Genomic DNA, 15,915 nt, shown 5'->3' with positions numbered 1-15,915 from the left:
CTGCCAACCTGGCCAGGACTTTTCGTTGATTCTGCTAAACCACAGAAATTTGAGGGGATTTGGGACTTATCCTAGCCAGTCCTGACAAATACTGTGACTATTTAGAAAAGGAAAAAGAAATGTCTGTTCCCCAAAAGGCATGGATAAGTGAGATTAGCAATGATATAAAGCCTAAACTAAGTAAATAATTGTTCATCGAATGTAATTGTGTTAGGTTCTGTTTTTTGAGTATTTGCACCCATTAAATGTTCAACATGCATTTTCTCACTTAATGCAGACGTGGGAAGGAGAGTTTAATGGAATAAATAATTTACATGATTTCTAAGAAATAGAGCAGGACCTGAACTCAGTGGGTCTATTTCTAGAGCAGAACTTGGAACTGCGATTCCAAAAAAGGACTTTTGCACAGAGGGTTGCCTGGTAAAATTACCACAACTCAGCAGAAGAAAAACCTTTTCCTACTTCCAAATAGACTGAAACTTGGCACATGAAGTTTTAAATAAGGAACACAATGAACAACTTATTTAACAGTAGACGAATAATAACAAGAACATGGGTTATGTGATGAGGTAGGCACAGAGTTGGATCCTGGGGTGACCACGCTTTTTGAGGGAGATAATTAAGAAAAACAATATGCCCTCTTAGGTGAATACTGTAGAGTGTCACATGAAATCTAGAGGTCCCTAAGAGAGATGTTGGTTTGTCTTTTTTTAAAACTTTTTTTTTTTTTTTTTTTTTTTTGAGATGGAGTTTTCACTCTTATTGCCCAGGCTGAAGCACACTGATGTGATCTTAGCTCACTGCAACCCCCACCTCCTGGGTTCTAGCAATTCTCCGGGTTCAAGCAATTCTCCTGCTTCAACCTCCTGAGTAGCTGGGATTACAGGCACGCACCACTATGCCTGGCTAATTTTGTTGTATTTTTGTAGAGACAGGGTTCCACCGTGTTGGCCAGGCTGGTCTTGAACTCCTGACCTCTGGTGATCCGCCTGCCTCAGCCTCCCAAAGTGCTGGGATTACAAGTGTGAGCCACCGTGCCTGGCCTTTTAAAAAACTTTTTAATTTCAAATAGTAGTTGAAATATTTCAACTGGTATTATTCTGAAGTAATTTCAGATTTACAGAGTCGAAAAATGACATTTCACTATCAATTGTTGACTTTTCATGTATTTGCTTTCTCTCTCTCGATGTACACATACACAAAAATTATTGGTTGGTTCTGAACCACTTAAGAGTTCATTTCAGACTTTAAGTTCAAATATCTATTTCTTCAACACAAAAACATGTCATCATCAATCTACAGTACAATTATAAATTTAGGAAGTTTAGCATTGATACTATACTATTACCTCATACAGATGCTCCATGACTTACAATGGAGCTAAGTCCCAATGAACCCATCATTAATTTAAAATACCGTAAGTCAAAACTAAATTTAATACACCTAAGCTACCAAACAACACAGCTTAGCCTAGCATACCTTAAATGTGCTCAGAACACTTACATTAGCCTACTTTGGAGCAAATCATCTAACACAGGATTCCTGAGCCCTCGGTCCACGGACTGGCATTGGTCCATGCCTGGGACTAGGAGCTGGGCCATACAGCAGGTGGTGAGTGGTGGGTGAGCAAGGGAAGCTTCATCTGTATTTACAGCCACTCCTCAACTCTTATATTACGCCTGAGCTCCGCCTCCTGTCAGATCAGTGGCTGCATTAGATTCTCATAGGTGCGTGGACCCTATTGTGAACTGCACATGTGAGGGATCTAGGTTGCGTGCTCCTTATGAGAATCTAATACCTGATGATCTGCCACTGTCGCCAGTCACCCCCAGATGGGAACATCTAGTTGCAGGAAAACAAGCTCAGGACTCCCACTGATTCCACATCATGGTTAGTCATATAATTATTTCATTATCTATTACAATGTAATAATAACAGAAATAAACTGCACAACAAATGTAATGAGCTTGAATCATTGACAAACCATCCTCCCCCTTCCCCGGGTCTGTGGAAAAATTGCCTTCCGTAAAATTGCCTTCCGTAAAACCAGTCCCTGCTGCCAAAAAGGTTGGGGACTGCTGATCTAACACAAAGCCTATTTTATGATAAAGTGTTGAATATCTTGTAATTTATTTGTATACTGTACTGAAAGTGAAAACCAGAATGGTTGTATAGGTGATTGAAGCACAGTTTCTCCTGAAAGCATATCTCTTTTGCACCAAAGTCCATATTCAAATTTTGCCAGTTGTGCAATGATGTTCTTTAATCATCTTTAAAGTACTTCATGAGTCTTCATCTTTTTCAGAACTGTGGCATGTTTTAAGAGTAGAGATTAGGCATTTTGAAGAAACAACCTCTGCTTAGATCCCCATCATGCATTTTTGAGAGGAATGCCACATAAACGGTGTTGTACCCATACTCACTTGCTTAATTATTTGCAGTCTATTACTTGTTTCTGCTGCCTATTTCACAAAGCCTTTCAGGTTCAAATGAGATTATATCTTTGAAAATTCTTTAAAAGACATTACTTCCATATGCAATTAATAAAATACTGTGTTGCATAAACACAAATACTAGTTTATTTTCAATGAAAATGTCACTATTTTAAAGAAATGAATTCAAAATGAACATTCTCCAACTTCAGAAGGGAAAAAATAACATAGTTATTGTCTTAACTGCATTGCATACAATGAGCTATTTTTTAAAAGCCCGTATGTGAGATGGTAAAAATATTTGAATAAAATCAAACAACTCACTCAATTATGTTGAAGTATCTCAGGTGAAAGAGCATGCTTGATCTAAATTGCTTTTTGTAAATAACTCATTTTCCTGCTTCATTTAAGTGAATATAGACGATTGGAAAACTAGTATCCGACTAAAGTGTAGATCCAAAATATTGGCCCTGTCACCTTCATATTGAGAGGCCTCCTGCAGTCCAGGGCTGAATAATCACGAAACACAGCTTATGTAGGTTATTAAAGACCTACTTTGAGGTCTGGAGGTAGAGAAACATGTGAATGCCCAGAATGTATATGAAGGTCTCTGCAACGGCACCATATCAGGCTGAATAACACAAAACAGAAAATATCTTCAAAATTCCACTCATGTTCCTGACACTCACTTTTCACATTGCTAATGGAGGCTCAAAAAGAAGGGTTTGCCTGTCTCTACTAAAAGTACAAAAATCAGCCAGGTGTGGTGGTGCGTGCCTGTAATCCCAGCACCTCAGGAGGCTGAGGTGGGAGAATCACTTGACCCGGGAGGCGGAGGTTGCAGTGAGCCAAGATCATGCCACTGCACACCAGCCAGGGTAACAGAGCGAGAATCTGTCTCAAAAAAAAAAAAAAAAAAAAAAGAAAGGTTTGGAACTGAGCAGGCTCAGGAAACTATCAATGTTTTTCCCTGTCTGGGTTAAGTTTTGTTTTATTTTGTTTTTATTTTGTTTTGTTTTGGGTTTTTCAGATAAGTGAAAGGATTAGCAAGAGGTTATAGAAATCTCTAGGGGACCCAGAAGCTTTGGAATATGCTTGATTTATCTTAAGGATTGGATCTATCCAGTACAGGCTAATCAGGCTTCAACATTTGCCATGCAGTAAGATGTAGATTACTGATATCCTTTGGATCTGTGTCTGCACCGAACTGTCATGTCGAATTGTAATCCCCAGTGTTGGAGGTGGGGCCTGGTGGGAGGTGACTGAATCATGGGAGTCATTTCTCCTGGTTTAACAGCATCCCCTATGATGTTGTCATGGCAAGGGTGAGTTATCACCAGATCTGATTGTTTACAAGTGTATAGCCCCTCCCCACTCTCTCTCTTCCTCCTACTCCTGCCATGTAAGACATGCATGCTTCCCCTTCACCTTCCACCATGATCAAAAGTTTCCTGAGGCCTCCTCAGAAGCCACATGCTTCCTGTACATCTTGCATAACCAGACAATTAAGTCTTTTTTCTTTATAAATTATCCAGTTGCAGGTATTTCTTTATAGCATTATTAGAATGGACTAACAGAATTAACTAAGTAAAAAAGATCTTGCATTAAACAATAACAGTTTTCATATTGGGGGTTTATGAATACTTAGTGGCTTGCAGATCACCATCAAAAAACCATGAATGTCCACAAACTGCAAGTAAATTGTACATGTTTGGGGAGAAGCCCCATAGCATTCATTAAAGTTGCAGTATAGTGGAAGCTGGGTTAAAAACACCTCCAGTGGTGTGATGTGATCACAGGGGTCTTGACCCACTTCCCTCGTTAACATGATTAGTCTATTTTCGCTTCTCTGATGCACATCGCTCGTATCCCCCAGTCTCTTCCCTTCTGTCTGGGTTCCAGCTGCTGTATGCTCTTCACCCTTGCCTTGTCTTTGCCTGGATTCTGTTTCTGACAGTTGATCCCTCCTCTATGATATACACTATCCCTTGCTCCATTCCACCTAGTGTTGGACTGGAAAATCCACAAGAAGATTCTTGTTCTGTGAGTTGTTAAAAAATTCGTAAGTGGATAGATTTTTGCAATATGCATCATCAAGGTCAACATAGACATGTGAATTACTTCTATAAAGCCTTGAAATAGATTTAAGCAAAATACTAGACAAATGGTAATTTGTTTTTAAATTTCTTAACTCACATACTTTAGAAAATAAAATTAATACAATGTCTGTTATTTAATTGGGTAATTTAAAAACGAATCATAAGGAAGTCAAATTTAGCATGTATTTAATACAATAGGAGTAGTAGTAAAATTTAAAAACTGAGCATATTCCCAAAAAAGCTATAGCCATGAAGATACATTCTTGGGTAGTTTTCAGAATTGACTGGGTCATACATATATATTCATACATATGTATACTTTTCAAATAATGTGGAAATCATCATTTCTAATATGAAATTTGGACAGCACAGGTCAAGAACTGTTACAGTGAAGGCCACAGCAGTGAAAATGAGTTTGTTCCTCCTGAATTTCTTTGCAGTGGTTAATATTTGACTAAATTCAAAATGCCAAGTAAGAGAGAAGTGGAGGTTCAAGGACTCACCAAGAAAAATGAAATTTTTTTCCCTGTGGAAGATCAGGAATCATGAAATATAATTAAAACAATTTATTTAAAAAGAAGGCAAATGTTCTAAGAACTTTCCTAGAATCCCGATTACCACTGCAGGTGCCAGTCACACCAACACTTGACTGGTTTGGTAACTATTTTTGCTAGGGGCACAATTAAAAAAAAAAAATCTTAATTTAGTTTTTTCACTATTTTCAGGGTCAGATATCCCCAGTAGGCACAAGAGCATTTGCCCAATGTCCTGCACTTTTCAGAGGAATGTGAAGGAGCAGTGATACCTGGAAATCTACTAAGCTTTGATTCTGACCTCCAAACTCCCCCTAGCCGTGCATTTAAGTCCCAGCCATTAAAAAAAAAAAAAAAAAACAGAAACCTCTACTAGTGGATTGACATCCTGAGAATTATGCCGGCCTGAAGAAAAGAGTTTAATCAATTCTGATGGAGAAAAGAAGGAGTGGAAAAGCCATGTATAAAATGGTCAGCATGGTGAGAACAACTTGCACTTGTCTGTACTCTTGGTTTCTAAATATTTTCACATAGATGACCTTGTTTGATACCCCCATTCACTCTGTGAGGTTGAAAGTAAAGTATTTTTGGCTGTCTTTGACAAATTGCAGTTTTTTAAATTAGCAAATGAAGAGGGAATGTCAGGAAGCAAAATGGTGTGGTGTTAGGCAGTAACCCTGTGACAGATGGGGTGAGCTCCCAGAACGATTCCTTCAGTGCCATTTCAACATCTTCCAGCCACTGCTACTGATATGGTTTGGCTGTGTCCCCATCCAAATCTCATCTTGAATTGTAGCTCCCATAATTCCCATGTGTTGTGGGAGGGACCAGGAGGGGAGGCAATGGAATCATGGGGGTACTTTCTCCCATACTGTTCTCATGGTAGTAAGTCTCACGAGAGCTCATGGTTTCATAAGGGGACACCCCTTTTACTTGGTTCTCATTCTCTCTTGTGTGCTGCCATGTAAGACATGCCTTTTGCCTTCTGCCATGATTGTGAGACCTCCCTAACCATGTGGAATGGTGAGTCCATTAAACCTCTTTTTCTTTATAAATTACCCAGTCTCAGGTATGTCTTTATCAGCAGCATGAGAACAGACTAATACAGCTACTGTGAGCAAGGAGTTTAGTGATATTCTCACGACCTTTCACTAACAGTTCTGGACACGCAGATGTGGGGGTCTCCCTTCCCGATTCTTTGCCTCAAACCTCAGACAACTTGCCATTTAATTAGCCCTCTGATTTCCTTCACCCTTTTTTTTTTTAAGCTTAACGTCTGGGGAGAAAATTCTTTCAAGTTCGTATGGACAATATGGACCAACTTCATCACTGTCACCCCACGTCTGTTCTCGAAATGAGAACAAGAATAACTATAGAGGCCGTTCATGTTTACCTTTCTGGGATTTGGTTTTCTTGTATTTAAAATTAAAGAAGAAGACAAAATAAGTCTCCAAGACCCATACCAATTCAAACACGAAAGGTTTGCAATCTGGTAAAAACATTTGTAAGATAATCACTCTTACAAAACTTACTTCTAAGGCCACTGGAGAATCTTCAGAAGTTCCAATAATTTATAGTGTTCACTGCCAATGAATATTTCTATCGAGACTCACATCTAAACAACCACATAGCCATTATCACAGCTTTATAAAGAGTATCCAAAATGTTAGTAGAAACAACCCCAACCTAGAAATGACTCAGAAAGATGAACAGCATGTGCAAATGCCCCTTCCTCCCGTCATCTCCGCACCTCAGGGATCCCTGGGGTGGCTGCCAAAAAAAGCCATTCTGGGTAGGCAAAAAGCATGAGAGGATTTGGAGGTTCAGAAGTAAAGAAAGGAAAGGTACTGTGAAAAAGGCAAGGCAGCATGGAGCTGGCCAGGGACAGATGCAGAGAACGAGCTGACCTTCCCCAGCCCAAAAATATCTTCCCCCCACTGTGCCTGAAGTTTTGACTACACTTTGGCACGCTGGCTAAAATCACATCACTGGGACATGCTTTTTGGATAATAAGCAGAAGGTTTTTCTTCCCCCCCAAAATGCAACTAACTCTAGGAGAGTTCAGAGACTGTCAAGCGCTGCATGCACTTGTGTGGGTTGGTTCAATCAGATTGCTTTCCTCCTGACACCCAGCTGAGACCAACAATCCTGAGTTACTCAGAGTTTTGAAAAGCTGGAAAGGGTAGATAGATAATTTTGGTGAAAGATAATTTTAGAGAATGGGCTAATTTTGGTTAATGTAGATGGAAAAGTCCAGAAACACTGAAAAATGAAGGAGTTGCAGAAATCTTTTAAGAATGTCAATTTCCTATTTTCAGCTGCTTCCTGGAGCTACCCTCGAACTCAGGAAAGGAGGGACCACACACTATGCCTGATATTCCATGCTTTCGAGGATTAGGTAATATCTCTTTCACAGATAAGAAAACTGAGGCTTAGAGAGATAAAGAGACTTACGCAGGGTCAAGGTCAGACCATGCTACCTCCAACACTGGAGGCTCCACTTCATCCTCTTTCTTGCCCTCCTCCTTTTGGATTTCTTACTACCTTCCTCTTCACTGCTACCAGGACTCAAAAGTGGAGGCAACAATACTAGCATAACAATGTTGCCCCAGGTGCCATTTCTGTGATCCCACCTGGTGAGCCTAGTGAACATGTGTGCCATTGTTTCTGTGGAAGAACATATGTGCTGGGCTCCAAATAGCCAATTTTCAAATAAGCTATTGGTATACAATTGCTCGTAAGTTGAGGAAATCATACACTTTCCCCCTAGCTACAAAAGTAAATTAATAAAAACTATAGAGATAACTTCTTATTTGAAATCTTCCCCCCTGTTCCAAGGCATTGTGGTTGGTGCTGACTTGTGCTCTTTGAGCAGGAACTGTCCTGCACAAGCCAGGCTAGAGATTTAGCAAATGTATCAAACAAATAAATGAATATGAGTGAATAAAATCTAATCTGGGTACCTTACTCAATAATATAGTTATATGCATGTATTTTTCAGACTAGACCGCAGAGGAAACCATGGGCTATCTCTGGCTCTGGCTGGCAATGAAAAGCAACTACATGTAGCATAATTTATTTACTTTAGAACGACCAGTTGGGACATGAATTTGTTTAGTGTCTTCTAGCATTTGTACTCCCTTTTTTGTCTTATAGTCTTTACTCTTCCAAGAGTTTCTTTTGACTATAGAGATGAGAAGAATGGACTAATTCTAGAACCAATAATGGAGAGCTTAACTTGGAAATATAAGCAGACAGGTAATTTCAGGATTCAGAGATCATGTGGAGGGTGCATTAAATAAAAATCTGTGAGTTAAAAAGTACAGTCACATGCATCAGGTAGTTGAGGTGTTAATGAAACAATTCCACTGTAGAACTTTTTAGGAGCAAAAGCTTAAACTAACCCCCCGCCACCCCACCGCCACTGCCATTTCTATCACCAATCTTTGGTTTAGTCTTGGCATTTTCAATCTAAGGGGAGAAGCCTGATCACTGGTTACTGGCAGATCTTCTGTAAATTAAGCTACTCAAGGGCACAGCTCAGAAAACTTACTTGTTAATAAGGAAATGCCTACAATGAAATTAGTAATTCCAGGGCATGATGTAAATGTGGGAAAATAAGACAAATGTGATTTGAATAATTACTCCCATTTCTGAAGGTAGGGGAAGCAATTTCCTATCTGAAACTTCTTGAAGAAACAGAAACTAGCTGCAGGTGAAAGGATTCAGGAAACCTGGTACTGGATGTAATCCGAAACTGTATAATCACACTGCTAATGCCCAGGACAGAGAATTGGATAAGGAAACAGTGGCATAAACATATAATGGGATACGACTGAGCTTGATAGGGGGAAATCCTGTCATATACAACAACATACATAAACCTAGAAGACACTACGCTAAGTGAAACAAGCCAGGCACAGAAGGACAAATACTGCATGATTCCACATATAGTCAATCTAAAATATTTCTAACACATGGAAGCAGAGACTAGAATAGTGGTACCATGGGCTAAGAGAAGGGGGAATGAGGAGTTGCTATTCAATGGGTATCAAGGTCTAGTCATGTAAGCTAATTAAGTCCTAGAAGTTTGCCATACAACATCGTGCCTACTATCTTACAATATTGTATCACACACTTACAACTTTGTTAAGAGGGTAAATCTCATGTTAAATGTTCTTGCCACAATAAAGAAAAAAAAAAAGGGCTGCTTGACTTCAACTCTCAGACCCATCACATATCCTACCTGAGTGGCCTGGGGCAAGTTTTTAAACTTTCCTCATTTCAGACTAGGGGTGGCAAATGGGGAATCCTGAGACTTCAATTGGTTAATACATGTAAAAGCATTGGGCATAGTGTAAGCCCTCACACACCATTAGCTGTTTACTCCAGGCCTAGTGGGCTTGAGACCTCAGGGAAGTTTGGCTTCTCTGGATCTCATTTGCCCCATCAAGATGACACAGTGAGGCAGCCCTGAGCCAAAGCCATGTTTGCGAAACAGAACAAGTGACCATGGGGGCAGCAGAGCAAGTAAATACTAAGGAACATTGTCATTGCGCTCCTTACAACCACCAGGAGTAGATTAAAGCAAAGGAGACCATGAATTTCCTGCAAGAATTTCCCTATGAACAAGAAAGATCCCTGAGCTGCTGCCTGAGATAATTCAATTCCAAGAGATCTACCACTAATTAGTTATTCACTTAGTTTGGAATTTTTAAGTGTAGACCAAAGATTGACCGTAGCCTTGGAGATTTAAGCTTTTGCTCCGAAAAAGTTCAAGAATGGTATCGTTGTTTTTTAAAAACCTCAGCTACTTTACTGCAATGACTGATGTGTGACTGTATTTTTAAAAATTCATCATTTATGATTCAACTCACTACAAGTAATTCCGATCCTAAAATTTTCTATGCCCTCAAAATTCCAAATATAACTCTTCCTTTTTCCCCACAATGTAGCCCCTGCCCCAAAGCATTCCTTTACATACCCCTGAATTTCACCTCCAGTCACAATTTGTTCCCCTTACAGTCACTCCTCAGGCTGAGTCTGTCATAACCTCTCTACGTAAAACTCTCCCATCATCATTTCAGCCCAGAAAATTCCAGTCACAATTGCCTTCTGGGAAATCTAAATCAGGTTATGGTAATGTGACAGCTCATTCAATATCCTGAAACTCCCCAGCCTCCAGCCATCAACTCCCATTCACGAAATCGTATTTTATAGAAAAACTTTAAATGAAAGCTTAGATTAGGCAAAGATTGTAGTTTGGTCAAGATACCTGCTGGGATTCACATTCTCCATGGAGGAATCTGACTGAATTCTAAAGAACAATTAAATGCAGTCAATATTACTTAAAAGTTTGAGTTTCTCAGTAAAGGCAGTCCGACAAGAAACAATGATCTGGAACTTGAAGGAGGCACCTGGAGATTTCAAGTTTCAAATTCACCCTCTAACATCAGGACTACTAGAGAGCTCCTTTAATTCAGACCAAAATGGTCAAGGCCATGTTCAGGTAGCTCGTATTTTTGAGATTGTTGGAATATTTGACCTCAGTGGGGGCACAGTACATGAGCTGAGAGTTGAATGTACACCAGAGGTTTGAAACAATGTGATTTGCCACTAAATGGCCATGTGATCTTGTGTAAGTAACAATTCATATGGGACTCCCTGTTCTCATCTATGAAATAAGAGCTAAGTCAGATGGCAGGTATGTCTCCTCACATGCTAAAGGCTTTTCCATGCACATTCAGCAGTCAAGCTCACATGGCAAGACCTGAAGGGTCACAACCTGAATTTCATTTTCTCAGTGAAAAGTGCTCACATGGATGATTCTCTATTTCCCTATCCTCTTTGGAAATATATTTACAAGATTCTGTTACTGTCGTCCTATAACCAAGTTGATGCAAATTATTATCTTTCTCAATTTTGTAAGAAAGTAGGTCTTTAGTTTTGAAAACATGCCTACAAAACATATTTAAATGTGAACTTAAGAACAAGATGCCTTTTGCCCAAGTCAGTAGAACCTGTCCTAAACCTGTCGTTTAAATGATCACTCATGAAATAATTGTCTCTCATAAGAAGACATGAACTAAAGGGAGACACAGGTATGATGGAATGGGATGCAGCCTGAGTGCTAAAAATCTGGTCCCATTTCTGCATCTTGCATGAGTGGCCTCATGATCTTGACTGCCCCTTCCTGCTCTAAAATTTGGTTCCTCTGGAAAACACACTCTGTTCATTTTGGCCTTGAGTCTTAGCAATCTCATATGGTAAAAATGCGGAGCAGGTGCATAGCAAACAGTTCATAAACACTTATTTAATATACAACAAATTGAGCAGAGGTTCTCACCAAATTCTACTATGCTCAAGTTAATAAGAACTGAGAAGAGTGGAAGATTCCAAAGGAGGAATATAAATATATAAACATATGCAATTGAATTTTCTGATGGATCCTTAACTATTGAAGTACAAATTTACATTTGAGGAGTGTATACCTCCCACAACAAACTTAGATGGTTTGTATGTCATGTTTGAAAATTATATCATGTTTTATACCATCAGAAAAGGAGTCCCGTAGCCACATCCTTTGAGATGTGCAATTGTTACAATGTGCCTAGTGTGTTGTGCAGGGAAAAAAGATTAAAGAAATTTGATTGATGTGTTCACGGTTGTTCAAGAAAAAAAACAGGCATTAGAGAAACTGTTCAAGTGAAGATTAAAGCCAAAAAAAGCTTCTCTCTTTCAAAATGGATACTTTTCAGAGTCTGCCTAAAAGATAATGTCTCCCAAGGTACTAAAAGCTATTGTGTTATCATCTGGGGAGGGATGCTCATGGCTGTGTGACCTTGGGCAAGTCCCTTAGTTTTCTATTTATAAACTCAGACATTCAACCAGATATCTTTTCCAGCTCTAAAATTCTATACCTGAGTCTGAGAATGAATGCCTTCTTGCAAATGAAGTTTAATTCTGGCTTTTTATTATGATACAGTGCGGTTCAAATATAACCCAAACAAAACCATGTCCCCCACTGCACAAAAAGAAACATCCAGAGCAAGCTTGATTTACATGGGAATTAGATCCAGCCTCAGATTTCAGCATCATTATGGATTCCCACCAGAATGCGCTTGAGTCTCCTCCGCCCTGTTCAACTGTGCAGTAAATCTTCAGGATGTGAGATCAGTACTTGTTCTGATAAATAAGTGATCAACATTAAGCAAATGCACTATATCATCAGCTTCCCTCTCGTCAGTCTCCCTTCCCTGCCAAATTCCTATGGAAACAAACAAACAAAAAAGTCAGAAGCAGAAAATGTTTTCGGCCCAATACATGATTTGTTTGACCAAGATTGCCCTATATTTTATCAGCGTGGCCTCCACCTGCCCTCCCACCTAGCAGAACTATTTTCAGCACATAGGCCGATGCTTATTTTTGTAGATGCACTAAGCCTCATCTCCTGTTAGGCAGTTTTTGTAGAGGAAGTTATTCCTTAAGCTCATCCAGCTGTTTTCTCAAGTGTACCTTTAGGAAAAAGGGAACGGGAAGCCTGAGAAGACACAGCTAGTTCAGAACTGTCCCTCGTGACTACAACTCAAGAAAATATCTCAGGGAACTTACCTTGTTAATAGCAGATTAGCAGCACCTCCTTGTATGAAGGGCAGTCATCTCATTTCTTTACTTGGCCATTGTAAATCCTGGATAATTACTTTTCTCATTCTAACTTAATTTGCATTAAGCCCAGGGTGTTTAGTTTTTGAGATCTAACACTCAAATCTGGCAGACACTGGCTTGTGGTTAGGAATGCAAGACTCCTGGGAAAACATCTGGCCTCGTTCGGAACAAATGCCTGAATTCATTTTATTCTCATCTAGAAAACTCTCTGAATGTCCTTCCTAATGAAGTATATGCTGCACACACATTATTTTAAAATAAAAATAGATTGACAAATGACCTTTGAGAGAACCAGGAATAGGAGAATGTTTGCTACTTTACCATGAATTAATCATTAAAATGATTCCTAACGCTTTCCTAAAATTTTAAAGAACGACACACCAACTCAAGACATTCCAGTCTGACAATCGTGCTTTGAATGGACAGTGGCATTTTCAGCTCTCATTATTCTTACATTGTCATTCTATAACTTTACTGAGTCCCTATCACAACTACAGAATGAAGCATGCTGCATAACCTTTCTGTATACAGTACCTGTCACGTGGTTACTAAGCATTACAAAACATAAAAAGGGTGACAGCAATATTTTAGCTATGAATTAGCTAGTAATTACTTAGAAACTGTTGGCTTTTCATTAGCATACAGACATGCACACATATTAGCGTATGTATTTGTGTGTGTTTGTATATGCATACATAGACATGTGTATATGTATATCTTAGACAATCAACTGGAAGCGTTTTTATTTCAATGTATGAACTATGTCTGAGAAGAACTAGAATCTCCAAACAAGTGATAATGCATCTCTATTCCAGCTACAGGAATCCAATGTAATTCTCTTCATCTACCTACTCCATCATATACAAGTAGAACTTCCAAGAAAATACTCACTTTTTTCTAAATATTTCTCTCTGTTTAGTGCCAGAAAGCTAAGAGACCATGCATACTTAAGCTGATAAAAGTGTCACTGAAGCATCCAATCTAAGGAGACATGGAGTGCATTTGAATTAAAGAAAGTAGTGAGTGATACAATGCCTGCGCCTCCTCATCTTCTCCTTCTGAAAACCTGACCTCCTGGGAGTCTACATGTGTGGGATGAAGAAATGCAAATGGTCCAAAACACTGTGTGTCAAACTCAAGGACTGAGTCCTCCAAGTGGATCCAACAATTCTCAGGAGGGTAACATTAGGTATATTCTAATTCAGTGAGTAACTGATGGGTAGTTTATTTTTTGCATTAAATAAATAAAAGTAATATTATTTCACTCATTACATTTTTTCAGTAACTCTCCACATTAACTAGTTCTATGGAATACTGCATGGTATGTGTTATATTCTCCTCTTCTAGCCCTCCTAGAAATATTTAAAATATGGAAAAAGTTACATTGCAGGGTTTATTAACAGAAGAACTAAGGTAACACCATGTTCCAATATTTATTGTGGACTGCAAGAAATCATTGAGAATTCCTGGATGACATAGTTCTCAAGAGCCATCCCACTTTGCCATTTGTGAACTCTGAGTTATGCGGTGTTGGTAATGTATGCCTCGGTTTCTTCTTCCAGATTTTCCTGAATTTCCTGAAACTGATTCACAGAACATCTCATTAGCATGGATTCCTTCATCCCTCCCCTCCCTCACCCAAGCCACCCAAATCTAGAGGCCACCAAAAACATCCTCTCTTTGGAAGATGTTTGCAACATTTGTGACTTGGTGTTCCCATTGCAGCCATTTCAATACCAGGAACTCATTGATATTGTCACTTGGGCTATTTTAATCCTCCACATTTTGACATAACCTAAAAAAACAAAATACTGTAAAATGAGCTTTTGTAAGTTGTATGTGAAGTATTCACCTCCACTGCATCCTTCAGCCATAGGCATTATGGATTCCCCAGCCTTTAGAGTGAACGTCAGCAAAGAGATGGGAGTTGAAGAGGCAGAGCCAGAGATGGGGCAGAGGTTAGTGAGCCAGAGGTCACTGAGAGTCATGTTCACCCACAACTTCTCATCCCCAAGGAAGGCCGCCAACTGCTATGAGCAAACTCTGCTTTTTCTCTGAAAAGTCATCTATATTTTGAAAGACCTGCATTGTGACTTCACAGATTCAATAATACATAACTAGAGGGAATCATATAAAGTAACAGTGTCATGCAGGTTGCACAGGAAATCTGCGATTCCATTCCTCTGGATAATGTACTTCATATGTAGGACATCTCTGGCTTTGGACAATGGGACTAGTAGCCCATCTGGAGGCAGATGCACTTTAGAAATGAGATTCTAGAGGGTGGTTCCAAGATGGCCGAATAGGAACAGCTCCAGTCTACAGCTCCCAGCATGAGCAGTGCAGAAGACGGGTGATTTCTGCATTTCCAACTGAGGTACTGGATTCATCTCATTGGGGCTTGTTGGACAGTGGGGGCAGAACAGTGGGTGCAGCCCAGCGAGCATGAGCCAAAGCAGGGTGAGGCATCGCCTCACCCAGGAAGCACAAGAGATCAGGGAATTCCCTTTCCTAGCCAAGGGAAGCAGTGACAGACAGCACCTGGAAAATCGGATCACTCCCACCCTAATACTGCGCTTTTCCAACTGTCTTAGCCAACGGCACACCAGGAGATCATATCCCGTGCCTGGCTTGGAGAGTCCCACACCCACAGAGCCTCCCTCATTGCTAACACAGCAGTCTGAGATGGAACTGCAAGGCAGCAGCGAGGCTTGGGAAGGGGAGCCTAGCATTGCTGAGGCTTGAGTAGGTAAACAAAGCGGCCAGGAAGCTCGAACTGGGTGGAGCCCACCGCAGCTCAAAGAGGCCTGCCTGCCTCTGTAGACTTTACCTCTGGGGGCAGGGCATAGCCCATCAAAAGGCAGCAGAAACCTCTGCAGACTTAAATGTCCCTGTCTGACAGCTTTGAAGAGAGTAATGGTTCTCCCAGCATGGAGTTTAAGATCTGAGAATGGACAGACTGCCTCCTCAAGTGGGTCCTTGACCCCTGAGTAGCCTAACTGGGAGGCACCCCCCAGTAAGGGCAGACTGACAGTTCACACGGCCGGTATCCTTCTGAGATGAAACTTCCAGAGGAATGATCAGGCAGCAACATTTCCTGTTCAGCAATATTCGCTGTTCTGCAGCCTCTGCTGCTGATACCCAGGCAAACAGAGTCTGGAGTGGACCTACAGCAAACTCCAACAG

General features: G+C 40.1%; 1 long non-coding RNA gene across 1 annotated transcript; it reads right to left on the bottom strand.

Moving 5' to 3' along the window:
- Window positions 1-6,318: 6,318 nt before the first annotated feature.
- Window positions 6,319-15,040, bottom strand: LOC110744095. The gene is made up of 2 exons (XR_002524237.2): window positions 14,582-15,040; window positions 6,319-14,312 (listed from the first exon to the last, which is right to left on the bottom strand). It is a non-coding gene; the product is annotated as an uncharacterized LOC110744095 (long non-coding RNA).
- Between the last annotated feature and the right edge of the window lie 875 nt (window positions 15,041-15,915).

This window comes from Papio anubis, chromosome 11 (assembly GCF_008728515.1).
Source record: "Papio anubis isolate 15944 chromosome 11, Panubis1.0, whole genome shotgun sequence".
Classification (NCBI taxonomy): domain Eukaryota; kingdom Metazoa; phylum Chordata; class Mammalia; order Primates; family Cercopithecidae; genus Papio; species Papio anubis.
The sequence above is the reverse complement of the archived record's forward strand: the minus strand, read 5'-3'. Positions and strand labels throughout refer to the sequence as shown.